Raw genomic sequence first — 12,278 nt, forward strand, 5'->3', positions numbered from 1 at the left:
TTGTTAGGATGATGGTTACCTTATATTCCTAAATATGTGGGCGTATCATTAGTTTTCGATCTTTTTAAAAATTTCATAAAACCTCTTCACACCGAAAGGGGTTAGTACACGAAAAACTTGCGATATTTGAAACTAGCATAACTCTTTCGAATGGTGCCCGATTTTTAAGATTCTTGGCTTGTTAGGATGATGGATACCTTATATTCCTAAATATGTGGGCGTATCATTAGTTTTTGATATTTTCAAAATTTTCATAAAACCTCTCCTAAGCCAAAGGAATTAGTACACGAAAAACTTACGAAATTTGAAACTATCATAACTCTTTCAAATGGTGCCCGATTTTTAAGATTCATGGCTTGTTAGGATGATGGTTACCTTATATTCCTAAATATGTAGGCGTATCATTAGTTTTCGATCTTTTTAAAAATTTCATAAAACCTCTTCAAACCCAAAGGGGTTAGTACACGAAAAACTTGCGATATTTGAAACTAGCATAACTCTTTCGAATGGTGCCCGATTTTTAAGATTCTTGGCTTGTTAGGATAATGGTTACCTTATATTCGCATATATGTGGGCGTATCATTAGTTTTCGATCTTTTCAAAATTTTCATAAAACCTCTCCTAAGCCAAAGGGGTTAGTACACGAAAAACTTGCGAAATTTGAAACTATCATAACTCTTTCAAATGGTGCCCGATTTTTAAGATTCATGGCTTGTTAGGATGATGGATACCTTATATTCCTAAATATGTGGGCGTATCATTAGTTTTCGATATTTTCAAAATTTTCATAAAACCTCTCCTAAGCCAAAGGGGTTAGTACACGAAAAACTTGCGAAATTTGAAACTATCATAACTCTTTCAAATGGTGCCCGATTTATAAGATTCATGGCTTGTTAGGATGATGGATACCTTATATTCCTAAATATGTGGGCGTATCATTAGTTTTCGATCTTTTTAAAAATTTCATAAAACCTCTTTAAACCCTAAAGGGGTTAGTACACGAAAAACTTGCGAAATTTGAAACTAGCATAACTCTTTCGAATGGTGCCCGATTTTTAAGATTCTTGGCTTGTTAGGATAATGGTTAACTTATATTCGTATTTATGTGGGCGTATCATTAGTTTTCGATCTTTTCAAAATTTTGATAAAACCTCTCCTAAGCCAAAGGGGTTAGTACACAAAAAACTTGCGAAATTTGAAACTACAAAAACTCTTTCAAATGGTGCCCGATTTTTAAGATTCATGGCTTGTTAGGATGATGGTTACCTTATATTCCTAAATATGTGGGCGTATCATTAGTTTTCGATCTTTTTAAAAATTTCATAAAACCTCTTCAAACCCAAAGGGATTAGTACACGAAAAACTTGCAAAATTTGAAACTAGCATAACTCTTTCGAATGGTGCCCGATTTTTAAGATTCTTGGCTTGTTAGGATAATGGTTACCTTATATTCGTATTTATGTGGGCGTAACATTAGTTTTCGATCTTTTCAAAATTTTCATAAAACCTCTCCTAAGCCAAAGGGGTTAGTACACGAAAAACTTGCGAAATTTGAAAGTACAAAAACTCTTTCAAATGGTACCCGATTTTTAATATTCATGGCTTGTTATGATTATGGTTACCTTATATTCCTAAATATGTGGGCGTATCATTAGTTTTCGATCTTTTTAAAAATTTCATAAAACCTCTTCAAACCCAAAGGGGTTAATACACGAAAAACTTGCGAAATTTGAAACTAGCATAACTCTTTCGAATGGTGCCCGATTTTTAAGATTCTTGGCTTGTTAGGATAATGGTTAACTTATATTCGTATTTATGTGGGCGTATCATTAGTTTTCGATCTTTTCAAAATTTTGATAAAACCTCTCCTAAGCCAAAGGGGTTAGTACACAAAAAACTTGCGAAATTTGAAACTACAAAAACTCTTTCAAATGGTGCCCGATTTTTAAGATTCATGGCTTGTTAGGATCATGGTTACCTTATATTCCTAAATATGTGGGCGTATCATTAGTTTTCGATCTTTTTAAAAATTTCATAAAACCTCTTCAAACCCAAAGGGATTAGTACACGAAAAACTTGCAAAATTTGAAACTAGCATAACTCTTTCGAATGGTGCCCGATTTTTAAGATTCTTGGCTTGTTAGGATAATGGTTACCTTATATTCGTATTTATGTGGGCGTAACATTAGTTTTCGATCTTTTCAAAATTTTCATAAAACCTCTCCTAAGCCAAAGGGGTTAGTACACGAAAAACTTGCGAAATTTGAAAGTACAAAAACTCTTTCAAATGGTACCCGATTTTTAATATTCATGGCTTGTTATGATAATGGTTACCTTATATTCCTAAATATGTGGGCGTATCATTAGTTTTCAATCTTTTTAAAAATTTCATAAAACCTCTTCAAACCCAAAGGGGTTAATACACGAAAAACTTGCGAAATTTGAAACTAGCATAACTCTTTCGAATGGTGCCCGATTTTTTAGATTCTTGGCTTGTTAGGATGATGGATTCCTTATATTCCTAAATATGTGGGCGTATCATTAGTTTTTGATATTTTCAAAATTTTCATAAATCCTCTCCTAAGCCAAAGGGGTTAGTACACGAAAAACTTGCGAAATTTGAAACTATCATAACTCTTTCAAATGGTGCCCGATTTTTAAGATTCATGGCTTGTTAGGATGATGGTTACCTTATATTCCTAAATATGTGGGCGTATCATTAGTTTTCGATCTTTTTAAAAATTTCATAAAACGTCTTCAAACCCAAAGGGGTTAGTACACGAAAAACTTGCGAAATTTGAAACTATCATAACTCTTTCAAATGGTGCCCGATTTTTAAGATTCATGGCTTGTTAGGATGATGGATACCTTATATTCCTAAATATGTGGGCGTATCATTAGTTTTCGATATTTTCAAAATTTTCATAAAACCTCTCCTAAGCCAAAGGGGTTAGTACACGAAAAACTTGCGAAATTTGAAACTATCATAACTCTTTCAAATGGTGCCCGATTTTTAAGATTCATTGCTTGTTAGGATGATGGTTACCTTATATTCCGAAATATGTGGGCGTATCATTAGTTTTCGATCTTTTTAAAAATTTCATAAAACCTCTCCTAAGCCAAACGGGTTAGTACACGAAAAACTTGCGAAATTTGAAACTATCATAACTCTTTCGAATGGTGCCCGATTTTTAAGATTCATGGCTTGTTAGGATGATGGATACCTTATATTCCTAAATATGTAGGCGTATCATTAGTTTTAGATATTTTCAAAATTTTCATAAAACCTCTCCTAAGCCAAAGGGGTTAGTACACGAAAAACTTGCGAAATTTGAAACTATCATAACTCTTTCAAATGGTGCCCGATTTTTAAGATTCATGGCTTGTTAGGATGATGGATACCTTATATTCCTAAATATGTGGGCGTATCATTAGTTTTCGATATTTTCAAAATTTTCATAAAACCTCTCCTAAGCCAAAGGGGTTAGTACACGAAAAACTTGCGAAATTTGAAACTATCATAACTCTTTCAAATGGTGCCCGATTTTTAAGATTCATGGCTTGTTAGGATGATGGATACCTTATATTCCTAAATATGTGGGCGTATCATTAGTTTTCGATATTTTCAAAATTTTCATAAAACCTCATCTAAGCCAAAGGGGGTTAGTACACGAAAAACTTGCGAAATTTGAAACTATCATAACTCTTTCAAATGGTGCCCGATTTTTAAGATTCATTGCTTGTTAGGATGATGGTTACCTTATATTCCGAAATATGTGGGCGTATCATTAGTTTTCGATCTTTTTAAAAATTTCATAAAATCTCTTCAAACCCAAAGGGGTTAGTACACGAAAAACTTGCGAAATTTGAAACTAGCATAACTCTTTCGAATGGTGCCCGATTTTTAAGATTCTTGGCTTGTTAGGATAATGGTTAACTTATATTCGTATTTATGTGGGCGTATCATTAGTTTTCGATCTTTTCAAAATTTTCATAAAACCTCTCCTAAGCCAAAGGGGTTAGTACACAAAAAACTTGCGAAATTTGAAACTACAAAAACTCTTTCAAATGGTGCCCGATTTTTAAGATTCATGGCTTGTTAGCATGATGGTTACCTTATATAAATTAATATGTGGGCGTATCATTAGTTTTCGATCTTTTTAAAAATTTCATAAAACCTCTTCAAACCCAAAGGGATTAGTACACGAAAAACTTGCAAAATTTGAAACTAGCATAACTCCTTCGAATGGTGCCCGATTTTTATGATTCTTGGCTTGTTAGGATAATGGTTACCTTATATTCGTATTTATGTGGGCGTAACATTAGTTTTCGATCTTTTCAAAATTTTCATAAAACCTCTCCTAAGCCAAAGGGGTTAGTACACGAAAAACTTGCGAAATTTGAAAGTACAAAAACTCTTTCAAATGGTGCCCGATTTTTAATATTCATGGCTTGTTATGATTATGGTTACCTTATATTCCTAAATATGTGGGTGTATCATTAGTTTTCGATCTTTTTAAAAATTTCATAAAACCTCTTCAAACCCAAAGGGGTTAGTACACGAAACACTTGCGAAATTTGAAACTAGCATAACTCTTTCGAATGGTGCCCGATTTTTAAGATTCTTGGCTTGTTAGGATGATGGATACCTTATATTCCTAAATATGTGGGCGTATCATTAGTTTTTGATATTTTCAAAATTTTCATAAATCCTCTCCTAAGCCAAAGGGGTTAGTACACGAAAAACTTGCGAAATTTGAAACTATCATAACTCTTTCAAATGGTGCCCGATTTTTAAGATTCATGGCTTGTTAGGATGATGGTTACCTTATATTCCTAAATATGTGGGCGTATCATTAGTTTTCGATCTTTTTAAAAATTTCATAAAACCTCTTCAAACCCAAAGGGGTTAATACACGAAAAACTTGCGAAATTTGAAACTAGCATAACTCTTTCGAATGGTGCCCGATTTATTAGATTCTTGGCTTGTTAGGATGATGGATACCTTATATTCCTTAATATGTGGGCGTATCATTAGTTTTTGATATGTTCAAAATTTTCATAAAACCTCTCCTAAGCCAAAGGGGTTACTACACGAAAAACTTGCGAAATTTGAAACTATCATAACTCTTTCAAATGGTGCCCGATTTTTAAGATTCATGGCTTCTTAGGATGATGGTTACCTTATATTCCTAAATATGTGGGCGTATCATTAGTTTTCGATCTTTTTAAAAATTTCATAAAACCTCTTCAAACCCAAAGGGGTTAGTACACGAAAAACTTGCGAAATTTGAAATTAGCATAACTCTTTCGAATGGTGCCCGATTTTTAAGATTCTTGGCTTGTTAGGATAATGGTTACCTTATATTCGTATTTATGTGGGCGTATCATTAGTTTTCGATCTTTTTAAAAATTTCATAAAACCTCTTCAAACCGAAAGTGGTTAGTACACGAAAAACTTGCGATATTTGAAACTAGCATAACTCTTTCGAATGGTGCCCGATTTTTAAGATTCATGGCTTGTTAGGATGATGGATACCTTATATTCCTAAATATGTGGGCGTATCATTAGTTTTCGATATTTTCAAAATTTTCTTAAAACCTCTCCTAAGCCAAAGGGGTTAGTACACGAAAAACTTGCGAAATTTGAAACTATCAAAACTCTTTCAAATGGTGCCCGATTTTTAAGATTCATGGCTTGTTAGGATGATGGATACCTTATATTCCTAAATATGTGGGCGTATCATTAGTTTTCGATATTTTCAAAATTTTCATAAAACCTCTCCTAAGCCAAAGGGGTTAGTACACGAAAAACTTGCGAAATTTGAAACTATCATAACTCTTTCAAATGGTGCCCGATTTTTAAGATTCATGGCTTGTTAGGATGATGGATACCTTATATTCCTAAATATGTGGGCGTATCATTAGTTTTCGATATTTTCAAAATTTTCATAAAACCTCTCCTAAGCCAAAGGGGTTAGTACACGAAAAACTTGCGAAATTTGAAACTATCATAACTCTTTCAAATGGTGCCCGATTTTTAAGATTCATTGCTTGTTAGGATGATGGTTACCTTATATTCCGAAATATGTGGGCGTATCATTAGTTTTCGATCTTTTTAAAAATTTCATAAAATCTCTTCAAACCCAAAGGGGTTAGTACACGAAAAACTTGCGAAATTTGAAACTAGCATAACTCTTTCGAATGGTGCCCGATTTTTAAGATTCTTGGCTTGTTAGGATAATGGTTAACTTATATTCGTATTTATGTGGGCGTATCATTAGTTTTCGATCTTTTCAAAATTTTCATAAAACCTCTCCTAAGCCAAAGGGGTTAGTACACAAAAAACTTGCGAAATTTGAAACTACAAAAACTCTTTCAAATGGTGCCCGATTTTTAAGATTCATGGCTTGTTAGGATGATGGTTACCTTATATTCCTAAATATGTGGGCGTATCATTAGTTTTCGATCTTTTTATAAATTTCATAAAACCTCTTCAAACCCAAAGGGATTAGTACACGAAAAACTTGCAAAATTTGAAACTAGCATAACTCCTTCGAATGGTGCCCGATTTTTAAGATTCTTGGCTTGTTAGGATGATGGATACCTTATATTCCTTAATATGTGGGCGTATCATTAGTTTTTGATATGTTCAAAATTTTCATAAAACCTCTCCTAAGCCAAAGGGGTTACTACACGAAAAACTTGCGAAATTTGAAACTATCATAACTCTTTCAAATGGTGCCCGATTTTTAAGATTCATGGCTTATTAGGATGATGGTTACCTTATATTCCTAAATATGTGGGTGTATCATTAGTTTTCGATCTTTTTAAAAATTTCATAAAACCTCTTCAAACCCAAAGGGGTTAGTACACGAAAAACTTGCGAAATTTGAAATTAGCATAACTCTTTCGAATGGTGCCCGATTTTTAAGATTCTTGGCTTGTTAGGATAATGGTTACCTTATATTCGTATTTATGTGGGCGTATCATTAGTTTTCGATCTTTTTAAAAATTTCATAAAACCTCTTCAAACCGAAAGTGGTTAGTACACGAAAAACTTGCGATATTTGAAACTAGCATAACTCTTTCGAATGGTGCCCGATTTTTAAGATTCATGGCTTGTTAGGATGATGGATACCTTATATTCCTAAATATGTGGGCGTATCATTAGTTTTCGATATTTTCAAAATTTTCTTAAAACCTCTCCTAAGCCAAAGGGGTTAGTACACGAAAAACTTGCGAAATTTGAAACTATCATAACTCTTTCAAATGGTGCCCGGTTTTTAAGATTCATGGCTTGTTAGGATGATGGATACCTTATATTCCTAAATATGTGGGCGTATCATTAGTTTTCGATATTTTCAAAATTTTCATAAAACCTCTCCTAAGCCAAAGGGGTTAGTACACGAAAAACTTGCGAAATTTGAAACTATCATAACTCTTTCAAATGGTGCCCGATTTTTAAGATTCATGGCTTGTTAGGATGATGGATACCTTATATTCCTAAATATGTGGGCGTATCATTAGTTTTCGATATTTTCAAAATTTTCATAAAACCTCTCCTAAGCCAAAGGGGTTAGTACACGAAAAACTTTCGAAATTTGAAACTATCATAACTCTTTCAAATGGTGCCCGATTTTTAAGATTCATTGCTTGTTAGGATGATGGTTACCTTATATTCCGAAATATGTGGGCGTATCATTAGTTTTCGATCTTTTTAAAAATTTCATAAAATCTCTTCAAACCCAAAGGGGTTAGTACACGAAAAACTTGCGAAATTTGAAACTAGCATAACTCTTTCGAATGGTGCCCGATTTTTAAGATTCTTGGCTTGTTAGGATAATGGTTAACTTATATTCGTATTTATGTGGGCGTATCATTAGTTTTCGATCTTTTCAAAATTTTCATAAAACCTCTCCTAAGCCAAACGGGTTAGTACACAAAAAACTTGCGAAATTTGAAACTACAAAAACTCTTTCAAATGGTGCCCGATTTTTAAGATTCATGGCTTGTTAGGATGATGGTTACCTTATATTCCTAAATATGTGGGCGTATCATTAGTTTTCGATCTTTTTAAAAATTTCATAAAACCTCTTCAAACCCAAAGGGATTAGTACACGAAAAACTTGCAAAATTTGAAACTAGCATAACTCCTTCGAATGGTGCCCGATTTTTAAGATTCTTGGCTTGTTAGGATGATGGATACCTTATATTCCTTAATATGTGGGCGTATCATTAGTTTTTGATATGTTCAAAATTTTCATAAAACCTCTCCTAAGCCAAAGGGGTTACTACACGAAAAACTTGCGAAATTTGAAACTATCATAAGTCTTTCAAATGGTGCCCGATTTTTAAGATTCATGGCTTCTTAGGATGATGGTTACCTTATATTCCTAAATATGTGGGCGTATCATTAGTTTTCGATCTTTTTAAAAATTTCATAAAACCTCTTCAAACCCAAAGGGGTTAGTACACGAAAAACTTGCGAAATTTGAAATTAGCATAACTCTTTCGAATGGTGCCCGATTTTTAAGATTCTTGGCTTGTTAGGATAATGGTTACCTTATATTCGTATTTATGTGGGCGTATCATTAGTTTTCGATCTTTTTAAAAATTTCATAAAACCTCTTCAAACCGAAAGTGGTTAGTACACGAAAAACTTGCGATATTTGAAACTAGCATAAATCTTTCGAATGGTGCCCGATTTTTAAGATTCATGGCTTGTTAGGATGATGGATACCTTATATTCCTAAATATGTGGGCGTATCATTAGTTTTCGATATTTTCAAAATTTTCATAAAACCTCTCCTAAGCCAAAGGGGTTAGTACACGAAAAACTTGCGAAATTTGAAACTATCATAACTCTTTCAAATGGTGCCCGATTTTTAAGATTCATTGCTTGTTAGGATGATGGTTACCTTATATTCCGAAATATGTGGGCGTATCATTAGTTTTCGATCTTTTTAAAAATTTCATAAAATCTCTTCAAACCCAAAGGGGTTAGTACACGAAAAACTTGCGAAATTTGAAACTAGCATAACTCTTTCGAATGGTGCCCGATTTTTAAGATTCTTGGCTTGTTAGGATAATGGTTAACTTATATTCGTATTTATGTGGGCGTATCATTAGTTTTCGATCTTTTCAAAATTTTCATAAAACCTCTCCTAAGCCAAAGGGGTTAGTACACAAAAAACTTGCGAAATTTGAAACTACAAAAACTCTTTCAAATGGTGCCCGATTTTTAAGATTCATGGCTTGTTAGGATGATGGTTACCTTATATTCCTAAATATGTGGGCGTATCATTAGTTTTCGATCTTTTTATAAATTTCATAAAACCTCTTCAAACCCAAAGGGATTAGTACACGAAAAACTTGCAAAATTTGAAACTAGCATAACTCCTTCGAATGGTGCCCGATTTTTAAGATTCTTGGCTTGTTAGGATAATGGTTAACTTATATTCGTATTTATGTGGGCGTATCATTAGTTTTCGATATTTTCAAAATTTTCTTAAAACCTCTCCTAAGCCAAAGGGGTTAGTACACGAAAAACTTGCGAAATTTGAAACTATCATAACTCTTTCAAATGGTGCCCGATTTTTAAGATTCATGGCTTGTTAGGATGATGGATACCTTATATTCCTAAATATGTGGGCGTATCATTAGTTTTCGATATTTTCAAAATTTTCATAAAACCTCTCCTAAGCCAAAGGGGTTAGTACACGAAAAACTTGCGAAATTTGAAACTATCATAACTCTTTCAAATGGTGCCCGATTTTTAAGATTCATGGCTTGTTAGGATGATGGATACCTTATATTCCTAAATATGTGGACGTATCATTAGTTTTCGATATTTTCAAAATTTTCATAAAACCTCTCCTAAGCCAAAGGGGTTAGTACACGAAAAACTTGCGAAATTTGAAACTATCATAACTCTTTCAAATGGTGCCCGATTTTTAAGATTCATTGCTTGTTAGGATGATGGTTACCTTATATTCCGAAATATGTGGGCGTATCATTAGTTTTCGATCTTTTTAAAAATTTCATAAAATCTCTTCAAACCCAAAGGGGTTAGTACACGAAAAACTTGCGAAATTTGAAACTAGCATAACTCTTTCGAATGGTGCCCGATTTTTATGATTCTTGGCTTGTTAGGATAATGGTTAACTTATATTCGTATTTATGTGGGCGTATCATTAGTTTTCGATCTTTTCAAAATTTTCATAAAACCTCTCCTAAGCCAAAGGGGTTAGTACACAAAAAACTTGCGAAATTTGAAACTACAAAAACTCTTTCAAATGGTGCCCGATTTTTAAGATTCATGGCTTGTTAGGATGATGGTTACCTTATATTCCTAAATATGTGGGCGTATCATTAGTTTTCGATCTTTTTAAAAATTTCATAAAACCTCTTCAAACCCAAAGGGATTAGTACACGAAAAACTTGCAAAATTTGAAACTAGCATAACTCCTTCGAATGGTGCCCGATTTTTAAGATTCTTGGCTTGTTAGGATAATGGCTACCTTATATTCGTATTTATGTGGGCGTAACATTAGTTTTCGATCTTTTCAAAATTTTCATAAAACCTCTCCTAAGCCAAAGGGGTTAGTACACGAAAAACTTGCGAAATTTGAAAGTACAAAAACTCTTTCAAATGGTGCCCGATTTTTAATATTCATGGCTTGTTATGATTATGGTTACCTTATATTCCTAAATATGTGGGTGTATCATTAGTTTTCGATCTTTTTAAAAATTTCATAAAACCTCTTCAAACCCAAAGGGGTTAGTACACGAAAAACTTGCGAAATTTGAAACTAGCATAACTCTTTCGAATGGTGCCCGATTTTTAAGATTCTTGGCTTGTTAGGATGATGGATACCTTATATTCCTAAATATGTGGGCGTATCATTAGTTTTTGATATTTTCAAAATTTTCATAAATCCTCTCCTAAGCCAAAGGGGTTAGTACACGAAAAACTTGCGAAATTTGAAACTATCATAACTCTTTCAAATGGTGCCCGATTTTTAAGATTCATGGCTTGTTAGGATGATGGTTACCTTATATTCCTAAATATGTGGGCGTATCATTAGTTTTCGATCTTTTTAAAAATTTCATAAAACCTCTTCAAACCCAAAGGGGTTAATACACGAAAAACTTGCGAAATTTGAAACTAGCATAACTCTTTCGAATGGTGCCCGATTTTTTAGATTCTTGGCTTGTTAGGATGATGGATACCTTATATTCCTTAATATGTGGGCGTATCAGTAGTTTTTGATATTTTCAAAATTTTCATAAAACCTCTCCTAAGCCAAAGGGGTTACTACACGAAAAACTTGCGAAATTTGAAACTATCATAACTCTTTCAAATGGTGCCCGATTTTTAAGATTCATGGCTTGTTAGGATGATGGTTACCTTATATTCCTAAATATGTGGGCGTATCATTAGTTTTCGATCTTTTTAAAAATTTCATAAAACCTCTTCAAACCCAAAGGGGTTAGTACACGAAAAACTTGCGAAATTTGAAACTAGCATAACTCTTTCGAATGGTGCCCGATTTTTAAGATTCTTGGCTTGTTAGGATGATGGATACCTTATATTCCTAAATATGTGGGCGTATCATTAGTTTTTGATATTTTCAAAATTTTCATAAATCCTCTCCTAAGCCAAAGGGGTTAGTACACGAAAAACTTGCGAAATTTGAAACTATCATAACTCTTTCAAATGGTGCCCGATTTTTAAGATTCATGGCTTGTTAGGATGATGGTTACCTTATATTCCTAAATATGTGGGCGTATCATTAGTTTTCGATCTTTTTAAAAATTTCATAAAACCTCTTCAAACCCAAAGGGGTTAATACACGAAAAACTTGCGAAATTTGAAACTAGCATAACTCTTTCGAATGGTGCCCGATTTTTTAGATTCTTGGCTTGTTAGGATGATGGATACCTTATATTCCTTAATATGTGGGCGTATCAGTAGTTTTTGATATTTTCAAAATTTTCATAAAACCTCTCCTAAGCCAAAGGGGTTACTACACGAAAAACTTGCGAAATTTGAAACTATCATAACTCTTTCAAATGGTGCCCGATTTTTAAGATTCATGGCTTGTTAGGATGATGGTTACCTTATATTCCTAAATATGTGGGCGTATCATTAGTTTTCGATCTTTTTAAAAATTTCATAAAACCTCTTTAAACCCAAAGGGGTTAGTACACGAAAAACTTGCGAAATTTGAAACTAGCATAACTCTTTCGAATGGTGCCCGATTTTTAAGATT

The sequence above is a fragment of the Urtica dioica genome, chromosome 7 (assembly GCF_054948205.1).
Source record: "Urtica dioica subsp. dioica isolate 48M chromosome 7, U.dioica_male_clone48M_v1_H2, whole genome shotgun sequence".
Taxonomy (NCBI): domain Eukaryota; kingdom Viridiplantae; phylum Streptophyta; class Magnoliopsida; order Rosales; family Urticaceae; genus Urtica; species Urtica dioica.